Source organism: Aedes albopictus, chromosome 2 (assembly GCF_035046485.1).
Source record: "Aedes albopictus strain Foshan chromosome 2, AalbF5, whole genome shotgun sequence".
NCBI lineage: Eukaryota > Metazoa > Arthropoda > Insecta > Diptera > Culicidae > Aedes > Aedes albopictus.
Window position 1 is genome coordinate 142,651,255 of NC_085137.1, and position 14,217 is coordinate 142,665,471.

General features: G+C 37.8%; 1 protein-coding gene across 6 annotated transcripts in view; it reads right to left on the bottom strand.

The window, feature by feature from the left end:
* Positions 1-13,990, bottom strand: part of LOC109405615 (MAGUK p55 subfamily member 7) — a 100,350-nt gene extending 86,360 nt beyond the window's left edge. For 2 of the 6 annotated variants that reach the window (XM_062850562.1, XM_029858677.2), the window contains exon 1: positions 13,400-13,990. The gene's annotated coding sequence lies outside the window, so the exon portion shown is untranslated. Of the gene's footprint in view, positions 1-13,227; positions 13,346-13,399 lie in introns of those variants that run through there. The other 4 variants (XM_029858679.2, XM_029858680.2, XM_029858681.2 and 1 more) reach the window with 4 other exon arrangements.
* Between the last annotated feature and the right edge of the window lie 227 nt (positions 13,991-14,217).

Consider the following 14,217-nt stretch of genomic DNA (forward strand, 5'->3'; position numbering starts at 1 on the left):
CGAATGCCTTCTCGATATCGTAAACAACTTTGTGTCACAGTGGGGTCACAGTGAAATTTCCAGATTCGTAAGCATGTTGGTCCACATGAAGAGGCACGTTGGCCTGATGCACATCACGGATGTGATGATCGCCGATGCGTTCTAAGCATTTCAGAAGAAAGAGGTCAAACTGGTAGGTCTAAAATTCTTTTCTTGTTCTTACGACGTACGACCCACTTTCGGAATAAACTTTACAGTAATATCCTGCCAGGGCTTGGGAATATACCCTGTAGCAAAACTGCAAACAAGTATTGCGACATTTGCACCCATTTAGACTCGGCCGAAATTCATTATCATCACAGTCGAATTTCGCACACGACTTCGCAGCGGCTGGCATACACAAGTTCGGTTGAGTTCATGACAGGGGCGTCGGATGCACAAAAGGTAAACAAAATAAGTTTGATTAGTGTGAAATTTCGCTGGAAAATGATGATTCAGTGGATTCTCAAATTATCACAGTAGTCTAAACATTAATGAGAAACCCAATATTTTTTTCAAAACATGTTTGAAATGATCAAATCCCTTCTGAAGCATAATAGGATAAATCCCATCTGCCCCAGGAGATTTGAAAGGAGCAAAGCTATTAAGGGGCTGTCCATAAACCACGTGGTCATTTTTTTGGGACTTTTCAACCCCCCCCCCCCCCCCCCCCCCGCGTGGTCATTTTTCCATACAAAATTTTTTATTTGTCCATACAAAATGGCCATTGGCCGAACCCCCCCCCCCCTCATGACCACGTGGTTTATGGACAGCCCCTAAGTGCCCACTCAATCGATTCTATAGTTACAATACTCCGAGCGGAGGCCAGGGAATCGTAACTACAAGAAAAGACATCAGGTTCATCCGAAGATGTAATATCCACACATCCAGGGAAGTGTGTGCTGAATAAGCATTCCAGAACTTCCTCATCAGAGGAAGTCAGATCGCCATTCGGCAAACGAAGTTCGTTCACTCGGAAATCCTTAGATTTCGCAAGGATTTCATTTAACCGACTGACTTCACTCAAACTGGAAACGTTTGTACAAAGGTTTTTCCAGCCGGATCGTTTAGCAGACCGGAGAGCTTTCCTGTAGGCCTTGCGAGCCGACCTGAAAGCCTCCGAACCAGCCGAACGTCATCTGTTCCAACTCTTTCTACATTGTTTCCTGAGTTTCGCCAGACCAGAGTTCCACCAAGGGGTTCCTCTTGTGATCTTCACAGACCGTAGAGGGCATGCTTCTTCAAAATCTTCCATGAAAGCTTCCATCATTGTGAGCCAACCTGGAAGTCTCCGATCCAGCGAAACGTCGTCCGTTCCAACTCTTTCTACATTGCAATGTATTGTTTCCTGAGCTTAGCCAGATCAGAGTTCCACCAAGGGGTTCCCATTGTGGTCTTCACAGGCCGTAGAGGGAAAGCTTCTTCTAAAGCTTTAATGATGAGGGCTGTTATAGTATCAACGGCATCATCTAATCTTAATCACTTGAAGTGCCAATGGATGACGTGACGAGTAACCATGAAATTTGGCCACAACCAAATCAGTGAAGAAATTCCAGTTGGTTGACCGGGGATTCCTGAAACGTAAAGTTTGCGAAGTAACATTTAAAGGCTAAAAAAAGATGTAGCGAAGATCAGATAAAGATTCTTCATCTGACACATGCCAATTGATCAACTCTTGACTAATTCTACTAGAGCAAAGCGTTATGTCTAACACTTCCTCTCTAGCAGATACCACAGGCGGTCCATAGTGTTATTCTTAGGCAATTGAGAAATCGCTACCCCCACTACACGCTATGTCCGAAGGGAAGTATTATGTATTTCCCTTGGATCGTAGCTTTGGACTTCTAGTTTCAGAATCTGTGCGGTTTAAAATATTTCATCTTGGGTTTGTTTTTATATTTTTGATTTTTTTCCTATTTTCCCATACAAATATCGAAAAAAGTCATTTAAAGGTCAATTTCGTCCCATATAAAAATGTATGGGAAAAAACACAAGAAGGATTATTTTAAACTACATACTTTCTGAATCTAGAGGTCCAAAAATATGGTTCTAGCGAATGAATTTTGAGGTACATTCACATTTCATAATACTTCCTTTTGGACATAGCGTGCACTACACAGCTACATATCTAGGTTGATCAACAAAAGAAGTTGATATATGATCAACTTCAACAGCCGCTAGGAGAGATTTTCCTAGAATCCTGGCAGAGATTATCCCAGAATCCTGGAAGAGATTTTCACAGAACTCTGGGAGAGATGCTCCCGGAATCTTGGGAGAATTTCTCCCATAGTCTTGTGAGAGGGTCTCCCAGGATCCTGAGAGAGATTCTCCCAGAATTCAGGGAGAGATTCTCCCAAAATCCTGGGAGAGATTCTTTCAGAATCCTGGGAGAGATTTTGTCAGAATCCTGGGAGATTTTTTCAGAATCATGGAAGAGATTTTCCCAGAATCTTGGGGAGGGATTATCCCAGATCCCTGGGAGAGATTTTGACAGAATTCTGAAAAGAATTATCTTAAAATATGAAAGGGATTCTTACAAAATCCTGAAAAGGACTATACTAAATCTCCAGAGTAAGCAGTAGCCTAGGACACGGTTAAATGGGAAAAAAATTGAGAAAATTAAAGTTCCTGTATACTTTTTGAGTTCCATTTTGGTCCCATTTCAACTGTGCAAGATTTCAACTCGATCGGTGAAACTATGTTTTAGTTACAGCTTATATAAATTTTCATACGATTTACTATAAGGAATATTACTTTTTCAAAGAAAAATTGCCAGAGGCTACCCCTTGCTCCTAAAAATAATTCGACAAATGATTTTGTAGAAAACTTTACGAGGAATCAGGCCTCCGATAAAATGTTTATGATGAAGGTTATTCAACAATACTCTATCGGTAATATAAATTTTATTATCACAGCGCAACATTTTTTTGTCTCAAGAGCAAACTTATGTGTCTCTGACAGGTTTTGGGCCGCTGAATCCGAATCTGGGCTCAGATTTGCTCCAGCACGTCACAATTTTGAGTTATACCTCAATTTATAGGGCAAAATAAGCGATTTTGGGCTTTTTTGACTGCCAGCCATTTAGCATGGACATATTTTTTTAAGCAATCAAAAGGTATATTGGTCAATTAACATCTAAATTAACGACTCATGCAAAATATTTCATTTTATTAATTCAAATTTAAAAGTTTTAAGCGATTTATGTTAGGTACGATATTTCCCATAAAAGTCAACCTCCAAAAGTTGCATGCAAGTTTACTTACTAACATAAAATGCTTAAATCTATCGAATTTGATTTGGTAAAACAAAATATTTCACATCAGTCGTTAATTTAGAGGTTAATTGACCAATTTACCTTTTGATTGCTTAAAAAAATATTTCCATGCTTAATGGCTGGCAGTCAAAAAAGCCCAAATTCGCATATTTTGCGAGGTATAGTTAAAAATTGTGACGTTCTGGAGCAAATCTGAGCCCGGATTCGGATTCAGCGGCCCAAAATCTGTCAGAGACACATAAGTTTGCTCTTGAGACAGACCAATAGTTAATTTTTGTTACGCTGTGTATTCATTATTTACATGTCAAACAACGTTGCCTTGCTTTTAGGGTTTCAGGTTATAACCTTTTCACATGCGTAAGATCATTTTGCAGTCTTCGAATAATTGGTTCCTCGTGAAATTCCCAACAGAAATCATTCGATTTATTTTAAGGACCTAAGGGGCAGCCTGTGTTGATTTTCTATGAAAAAGTAATTTTTCCTATAGTAAACCGTATGAAAATTTGAAATGGTCAACGCTAGAATATACTTTCTCCAATCGAACTGAAATTTTGCTTGGTTCATATGGGACCAAAACGGAGCCCATACGGTGTACAGGAGTGAAATGTATGTTTGAGTCCCAAGCTAGTAGGCTGTAGGTAGTTCTTTAACATTCTTAATTCGTCTTACCCTAATAGTATAGCCAGTAAAGAGAATTGTCAGATAAAAGAGGCACAAAACAAGCAACAAAGAAGGTGCGGCGATTACTCTTTACCACAACTGGTAACAGATAATGACACGATCTTTAAATTTTTTGTTGATGACAAAACAGAAGCTGACTTTGTTGCGTACTTTTCAACTTGTGAATAATCAATTATTTATTACTAACACAGCGTAACAAAAATTAAGTTTTGGTCTGTCTCAAGAGCAAACTTATGTGTCTCTGACAGATTTTGAGCCGCTGAATCCGAATCCGGGCTCAGATTTGCTCCAACACGTCACAATTTTGAGCTATACCTCAATTTATAGGGCAAAATATGCGATTTTGGGCTTTTTTGACTGCAAGCCATTAAGCATGGAAATATTTTTTCTGAGCAATCAAAAGGTTAATTGGTCAATTAACATCTAAATTAACAACTCATGAAAAATATTTCGTTTTACCAAATCGATTTTGATAGTTTTAAGCAATTTATGTTAGGTACGATATTTCCCATACAAGTCGCCCTCCACAAGTTGTATGCAAGTTTCCATACTAACAAAAAATGCTTAAATCTATCAATTTTGATTAGGTAAAACGAAATATTTTGCATGAGTCGTTAATTTAGATGTTAATTGACCAAGGGGCTGTCCATAAACCACGTGGTCATGAGGGGGGGTTCGGCCTATGAGCATTTTGTATGGACGAATAAAAATTTTTGTATGGACAAATGACCACGCGGGGGGGGGGGGGGGGGGGTTTGAGAAGTCCCAAAAAAATGACCACGTGGTTTATGGACAGCCCCCAATTAACCTTTTGATTGCTTAAAAAAATATTTCCATGCTTAATGGATTGCAGTCAAAAAAGCCCAAAATCGCAAATTTTGCCCTATAAATTGAGGTGTAGCTCAAAACTGTGACGTGTTGGAGCAAATCTGAGCCCGGATTCGGATTCAGCGGCCCAAAAACCTTCGGAGACACATAAGTTTGCTCTTGAGACAAAAAAAATGTTGCGCTGTGTAATCAAAAATCGAAACTGATTAATGATAGATCTTCAGCAGCATTGCAGTGTTTGTCGGATTGTGCGATATTTGCCAGAAAATCATTCGCCATAATGCCATTGGCCAGAAAGACATTTGCCAGAAAATACCATTTCCCAGAAAACCGTTTGCCAGAATGTACCATTCCCCAGAAAGTACCATTTCCCAGAAAGTTCTCAATCCAGAAGTGTTCCCAATCTAATGATATTTTAAAACATTCTTAATGGAAAATAAATCGTGTTTTTTATTTGTTTGGGATCGATCAGCCCACGATAACGATTGTAAAAATGTAAAATTTTATTTTTGTTCAGATTTATATGCGAAAGTTAAATAAATTATTGGAACAGATGTAAGAGCAAACAAGAAATGTTTTTAGAGTAACTTTTAAAGAAAAGCCGGCAAAGGAGGAGGAACGGCAAATCACTCTGAAATAAAAAATTGATGTGAACTCAAACCTTTTAAACTTCACAAAACATTAAATCTTTTATGTTATTTATTTATTTTATTGCACACAACAGCTTATTTTTTTAATTAGAACATTTCCTTAAATTTGTATTGTGGACAAGTTGATCATGATTTGGATCCATTTGATCAAATATTTTTTTAACGAAATTTGACCAATACTCATCAAAGATTTAGCTTTCTTCAACACATAGGATGTTCTTTCCAGCTTTTACTGATATGGAATTTTTGGCTTACCTTGTATTTTTCAAAGATTCCCTTTTATCAATTGAAAGTAATTTTTAAGCTAATTTTTGGCAATAACAATAACATGATCACTTTAAATAATATTTTTTGTGCCAAACAGCAAAATCACCCGGAATTGTTGATCACACACTTAAGTCAACCGAATACCATAACAAAAACCTTCTGGAAGCAACTAGTAAAATACACAGAAATAATTACTTAAGTGACGGTTTGACCTATACCATTAGCCAGACTGTCACTGCCCGAAAGCCAGTACCCGCAATATCACAAGCTTGAATGTACCATTAGGCCGAATATCACTTGATTGAATACTATAAAAAGCTTGTTGTTGAGGAAATCAATTTCAATAATTCCAGCAGAGTTTTTTCCTTCTTTTAATCATCTGCTGTTCTTTCTAGATATTTTTTTTAGTTTATTTGCGCCATTTCTAACCAATATATTCCCTTATCACGGTGCTTGTAACATGTGAGCTTAACAAATTTGGGGGCAGCTATATTAACGCACAATTAAAAATTAGAAATTAGCAATAAACTTCATCAAATTCGCCTAACACTTTGTGGGGCAACACTCTAAAATACGCTAAAGACATGTTGCTTATTATACATTGCACTCCACACATCCAGGAGAAATTCTTAGGAGAATTCCTAGAAGGATTCAGGGAGGTATTATAGTAAGAATTTCTGGAGGAGTCCTAGGAGGAATTGCTGGAAGAACCACAGCAGGAATTGTTTGAAGAATCCTGCTGGAATTCATGGAGGAATTCTATGATAAATGCATAGGGAATCTTTGGATAAAATCTCTTGGAGGATCTTCTGTAAGAATCGCAGGAAAATCTCTGGAGGAATTATTTGAAGGATTCTGGGATATATCATTGCAGGAATTTCAGCAGAAATCAGAGGAATCGCTGGGGGAAATTTCTAGAGAAACCCCGTTAGGAAAAAACTTGAGGAATCCAAAGAAAAAAAAAACCTTAACCCTTCAGGACGCGCGCCGTTGTAAAAAGTACAACATACAAAAAAACATCGCTCGTCGTATACAGCGCGAGCACGGTGCAGTTTCAGCTGCTTGATGAGCAAAAAAATATTTCGAGGAATACCTCGGGAAGTCCCTGGAAGAACCAATGTATATATAAATTCCTAAGGAAATCACTAAAAATAATTCCTTAAGGTACCATAGTTAGAATATCTGGAGGAGCATTTGCTGGAAGAACTGCAGGAGGAATTGTTTGAGGAATCCTTGAAGGAAGGATGTCTGCAGGAATTCTATGAGGAACTTGTAGCGATATATATGGATACTAGACTGGGTCAACAAAGTCGATTTTTTGGAACAAAGCTTTTTCGATTCCTTTTGGCGTCCAAAACAACTGTGCAAAATTTGGGAGCTATTGGTTGCGTCCCCGTATTCCGCTTTGTGATTGAAATTTGTATGGAATTTTGTATGGGAAAACATGCGTTTTTGCATTTTTCTCCTAAATTGAATTTTAGGAGAACGCAACCAATCGCTTCCAAATTTTGCACAGTTGTTTTGGGCGCTAAAACAGATGGAAAAAGCTTTGTTCCGGGTTGATGCGATCAAATTTAAATGTTCTCCATACAACGTTGACCCACTCTAATGGATACAATCTTTGGATAACTTCCTGGATGAATCCTTGGGAAAATCCCTGGAAGAATAACCGAAGGAATTTCTGCAGAGCTCCTGGAAGATTGCAGATTGGAATTTCTGCAGAGCTCCTGGAAGAAGCTTTAGATGAATCTTTAGAAAAAAATTGAAGTGTCACAGTTAGAATTTCTGGAGGAGTCTTAGCATGAATAGCTGGAAGCTGGAAGAACCGCAGCAAGTATTGCTTGAGAAATTCCACCTGGATTTTTGTGGAGGAAGGTCAGGAGGTGCTCCTCGAGGAATCCCATGAGAAATTACTGGAGGAATCCTTGGATAAAATCTCTGAAGGGATTCTTAGAGCATTCACCGTAGGAACTTCAAGAAGAATGTCAGAAATATTGCCATAAATAATTTCGGCAAAATTGCTGAAGAAATCTTACGAGAAATATCTGGAGAAATCCCTAGAAGATTGCCTGTAGTAAGAATTTCTGGAGGATTCTTTGGAGGAATTGCTGTTAGAACCACAGTTGCAATTGCTTGACGGATCCCAGCTGGAACTCCTGGTTAAAATCTCTGAAGATGTAGAGGAATCACCGGAGGAACTAAATACTGGAACAATCCATTAAAGATTGTCTCGAATGGTCCCAAGATTCTTTAAGGTATTTCTGGATGAATACCTGGAAATCCGAGGGGTTTCATAGAAGGAATTTTTTGGATAAATTTTATTGGGATATTCTGGAAGAATCTCTTAATAAATTATTAGAAAAACCCCATCAAGTATGTTTGAGGAATTCAAAGAGAAATTCCTTGAATCAATACCTAGATAAATACCTTCAGTTCTCTTAGGAAGAACCGGTAGAGGTGTTCTGCACATGGACTCCATGGAGAAATCCGTGATGGAATCGCAAGAAGCATTTCTAGAGGAATCTCAGGGAGATTTCTCTAAAGTATTGCGGTAAGTATGCCAGGAGAAATCCCTAGAGTATTCCAGGAAGAATCACAGTTAGAATTTCTGGACGTGTCCTTATGGAATTGCTTGAAGAATCCGAGCTGGAATTCATGGAGGAAGGTCGATGGGAGTTCCTGAAGAAATTCCTAGAGGAATTTCTGGGAGAACACTTCGATGAAATCAAAGGAGGAAGTCCTAAATAAATCCTTGAAAAAATGCCTAGATAATTGCCCTGAAGAATCCCAGCAGGAATACTTGAAAAAACCTCTAAAGGCTGTAGCGAAATTCCGGGAGGAACCACAGTTAAAATCAGGTTTTTATTGAATTGCTCGAAATTCTATGGAGATTTTTCAAAAGTTTTTTGTGCAGATGATGAAAAGATGGAACATCTCTCTGTTATAATAGACTTAAATAGTTGTCGTCAATATTTTTGTAAGATATTGGCTATTGTTAGTTTCTGCCGTTTCAGTGCGCGTTAATATTTCAGTCATATTTGGGCTTATGGTATTATGACTAGAAATGCTCTACATAGAGATGAGCGGAAGTTACATATGTCGATTCGACAACGCTGTATGTTTTGTTTACAACAGCTTCCAACACTTGCCACAAAGCTAGATGTTCAAACTTTTTGCGTGACTTTATTGTGGTGCCCAAGTTTTGAAAAAAAAAAAAAAAATAACAGTGCAATCGAAGAAATCTGAAATGCATTGCATAGCGCGAATCAAATCGGCAGAAGTGAATCAAGCAGAAGCAATGCAAGTTTTTTCGAGAAGAGCAGCGACAAAAGTTTCTTCATGTGTATATGCTTTTGAAACCAGAAATCATCAAATATTATCTTTTTACTAAATTTACATATGCCATCAAATTCTCGATAATAAAAATAAATATTTGTAATACGTTTATTGTCGATTGCAATACCGGTCAAGCAACGCCTTCCTACAAACAATAAACATGTTCATTTGGCTCACACTTTGACAGTTCTCTCTGCTCGATTGGCTCACAACGGCCGCCTCCGCACATCTCTATAATGTAGGATTACTAATTATGACTAATGGCGCTCCGGTTACTGTTATAATCTTAATATCAATGATGTTAGGGCATTCGGCTGAAGGCCGTTGGGTCGAATGTCATTTGGTCGCAGTTCATTAGGTCAAAAAGTTATTTTGCCGAATGACCATATTTTTTTGTTTTCTCCTTCCTTTAATTGTTGAGGATGAAGCTACTGTATTTACCCATGAATCTTTCCTTTTAAATATAGGAACAATAAACGGGTTTAAGATCTGTTGATTTTTTTAAAATTATTAAACTATTAGTTCCGTAATACCAATATTGCTTTATGGTCCTAACGTAATCAACAATTTATGCTAAAAGCTAGTCTTACAATGAAACTAGAAAGAACAGCCTGTGTTTAGAAGAAGGAAAAAATCACTATTTGAACTAGAGAGAACAGTTTTGTTGCAGAAAAATTGTTTTTTTGCGTCGAAGCCGTTGATGTTCAACTAGTGAATCTAGCCTTCTTTTAAACATAGGCTGTTCTTCTTAGTTAGTAAGACTAGATATTGACATTAGTTGTTGATTGCGGTAAAACAATAAAGCAATAATAATATTGTAGAAGTATCAGTTAATTATTGGAAAACCGAACAAATTTAAGGAACCGTTCCGATTCCTGTTCCATAATCACTGAATTGCGATTCGTGATCGTCATTCTACTCATTGACCATTCGGCCTAATGGACTTCGGTCAGCAGTACTTTCATTATACCAGATGTTTGAGGATCTACGCGCTTATAGCCTAATTACATCGATGTCTCACGCTTAGTATCATACAGGCGTATCTGCAATGATCGATTTTCTCTTTGCTCAAAAACTACCGGTGAATCATTTCGTTGTAGTTGTTGTTTTCGTTGTTCTAGCCCTAGTCGTCCTTTATCGAAACAAACCAAGAGATCATCCTAGCAGTGAACATATTGAATTATTGTAAAAGATTGAAACTGACGACATTTTTTATGTAAATGGACTGAAATATACCCACCAAATTCTCACAATCACATCTTTAGTTTCAATTCATTCTTAGAAAACGGAGAAAATTTCAATTTCCCGAAAGTGCCATTTGCCAGAATGTACCAATCCCCAGAATTTAATATTTAATATTAAATTCTGGGGATTGATACATTCTAGCAAATGGTACTTTCGGGCAAATGGTTTTCTGGCGTTTGTCATTCTGGCGAATCGTTTTCTGGTGAACGGTTTTCTGGCAAATATCGCACAATCGTTTGTCGACCCAAAGATACTGATCGAAAATCATAATGCATGCCTAAAAAATCTCTAAAACTCGTGGTGCACGATCTTTATCCTGTTCAAGTTGGGACAAACTTATGTCGCATTGGGTGGATTGTCACAACAAGTGCAGGTTGCGACATTGTCATTATTGTTGCATGATGGTTGAATTTTGTTTCAGTGAGTAAGTATAGCTATAGCAAAATCTTGTAAAAATGAATTGGGATTCTATAGTAAAATTTGGGTTTTATGGAGTACAAGTGGTTTAATGAACTTCTAGATGTATCAAAATTGCATCAAAATAGAAAATGTCTTCAAATCACCATAGTGTTGACATACTCTAGATGAGCTTAAGAAAATAGCAAAAGTTTGCCATATTGAAGATGAATCGATATTTCATTAGACCCGTTTTTAATAAGGCCTGTACTCGGAAAAATGCAACACAGAAAATAGTGTATAACTTTTAATTGAACGCACCTAAACAGCTGATTTTTTAAACAGTGATTGTGTAGCACAGAGGATACTCAAAATAACTAAGACGGGTAAAATTTTCACTTTTCAAAAAATGTTAAACTAGCTGTATTGCTGTGTGCATTCAGAATGCAAATATCAAATGCGGGAGCACCAAATGCGGTAAGATTTTCTAATAAGTAACCCGATGTCAGTGGGAGCTTTCGAATCCTAGGTTGGCGGTGATATTGGCTATGGTTGCTACGTTGCCTTTGGTAACATGTGTTACCGCGTTTGAAGCGCATTTGTGCACCGTTTGCATCTTGAACGCACACAGCAATAACTTTTCTAAAAGAACATCAAATATTCTCAAATTTTCACTGTGAGTTCATCAACTAGTTGTCTATCAGTGGTCCAATTGTGGGAAAGATCGGGCTTTTCTACATGAAGTTTGAAAGATTCTAGAAAAAGGTATAAATATTCGATAGCCAACTTTTAAGAGAGCAATCTTTTTATTTGTTAAAAATAACACTTTAAAAAATAAACTTGACTCGACTCAAGTACAAGACACTGAAGACGACCTTACAGTTGAGGTCGAAATACGTATCTGTCAAAGGATGCAAATTCTTAGTGGAATTCAAAGGAACAGTACGTAACGCGATTTTCTTTTTATTTAATTTGTAATAAATGTTCATCATCTGGCTCAAGAGTTATTGAATAATGAGTTTACATGTTTTACATGTTTTTTTTCTGTATAAAATTCAATATTTTCCGAAACTGCCTGTCAGGAGAACTTCAAAGACACTTTCAAACTTTTGTTACCGTAGCTGTATCGCTAATGTAATGAATATTCGAATAACTGTTTCTAGCTGCCAACTATTCGCTGAACCTGATTTTGTCATCAATAATTCTATAAATATTGAAATTAATGCAAAAATTGTACTTTTTCGTAAATTATAACATTTTTAGTACGGAAATTGCATACTTTCAGGCGTTTTCTTAAGATTTATTAAACTTCAAACTTTAATACAAATTAAAAATTTAGTAGACTTGTAGAAATTTGGCATAGCATGCCGCATTGGGTAGAATGTCGCAACAAATACAAGTTGCGATATTGTCGTTATTGTTGCGAAATGATTGAATTTTGATTCAGTGAACAACACCGATTTTGAAGGTTTTCAGGTAAATTTGATTTTTTGATAAAACTTCCAATTTCAAGTTTTTAAAAACAGTTCCAACTTACCCCAAGATATTTTATCTTTCAAAACTACGAATTTTGATATGTCACATGATGATGTTTTTACGCACTACTGCATAGCCAGCAAATTTTGCAGAAAAATGTGTTGAGATTTTTGTAAGGGTTGATACTTATGAAGAATAAAATGACAATAAAAATAACTCAATTTAGGAGTTAACCTTCCGTAACTCGCGCGGTTGGCTACCTGCGTCAGCACCACACTAAAGCGGAGTACAAAAAGCGAGCTTTTTTCAACGTGTTGTACAAAATACAACAGCGCGATTACTCGAGGGTTAAAATACCTCATCACAACGAGAAAAAAAACTGTAAAAATACCAAAGTCACCCTTTAACAGGACTGCTGAACAGTGACTTTTCTTTGCACTTCATTACTGTTTTTCCATTTCTAGTCCTTTTGGTCAAAGTTTTGTGTATACATTTTTCTATTATCTTATAATATTAAAATATTATCTCTTCTAAACTACTGTTTTGCATGTTACCATTTCAAGAAGTTGTCCAGCTTCAACGAAACAAAAAGTCATAACAATGGTCCCTTGACAGTTGCCGTGCGCATGGTTGTTACGAATTTCACTGCCACCACTTTCCATCGAAATGATAAACACAAAAAAGTGACATACTCACAGAACGTTGTGGCTAGGCTAGGCATGTATGAACTGTCTGGCGAATGATTTTGCTGATGCGTTCCCACTTGCATCGATCTTCTATTTTTAAATTATCGCGACCCAATTTTGCATCACTCACATGGCTCGATGGTGTTTAGTCTGAGAACAGCTGGATTCATTAGATCTGTCCTCGTCTTCCGTGCGTAATTCCGTCCATTTATGGGTATTATTTTGTCATGCTTGAGAAACACGTTGAAAAAATCGCCCCTTTAAAAAGCGAACCAACGAGGAAAATGAGAAAAACAAAGCACTGAACACATGCCAATGAACAGAAAGGACAAAAGGGAAAACGCAAAAGGACGAAACCAGATCAATAAACCTGTCCCCTCTTATCAGCACGTAGTTTTTCACCATAGGAACAGCACACATAGCAATAGAAGGAGGCTCGTCCTTCAGCTGCCAATAGATTCACTTTTCAACGCACAATTTTCAAAGGGATCACTGTCAGCTGGGAAATTTCCCTTTTATGTAGGAAAAGAAAATCAATTCACCTTGGCGAGCACAGGAACGGGATAACCCGCGAGAAATTCACACGTTCGGGTAGTTTATTTCAGCAGCACTAATTTTCACAGACACATCACTTTCGCGTGCGTATCGTGCACACATATGGGAATGGGACACTCTCTTCAGCCAGATGCCCGACTTGGGACGACGACCGGGATGAAAAATATTTGACACTGAGCGAACACGGGGATTTGACTTGACTCGGTAGACCGAGAAGGAAAGCGATTTCTTATTTTGCTGCCGCCGCACCGTCGTCGTCGTCGTCGTTGATCGTCGACCGTCTCGAATTTCTATTTTATTTTCTTCGCGTAGCACATTTTTAACCAGAATTGCTCAATGGTTCTTATTATCGTGCTCTGGCTTCTTCCCCTTTGCGTTCGGTTGTGGATCACCCTCCGTTTCACCCAATGTGTATATTCACTCACATTCCACTTGATGGGCCACTACAAGCACGGCGACGAAAGCCAACTCTCACACGGCACGATATTCCCAATCCGCAGTCAGTCGGTGACTGAGTGTATCCGGACGGACCGAGGAAAAATCGTGATGTCTTGTGTCGGCGGTGAAAACTGTGTGTGGTGAAAATGTGTTGGAGTTTGTCATTCTTATACTAGGTAGGTACTGCTTTCCAAAGTGATATGGCCACGTTTCAAAAATGAGATATTGGCGGATTTAATGCAAAGGAACTCTAAGTTATGTGGCATTTAATTATTTTTCTAGGTAATTAATCCATATCCGCCCAGCGTCCTATTTATAGAACAGCCCAGGTAACAATATGATGCTGTACAAACGTTTCTCCAACTAT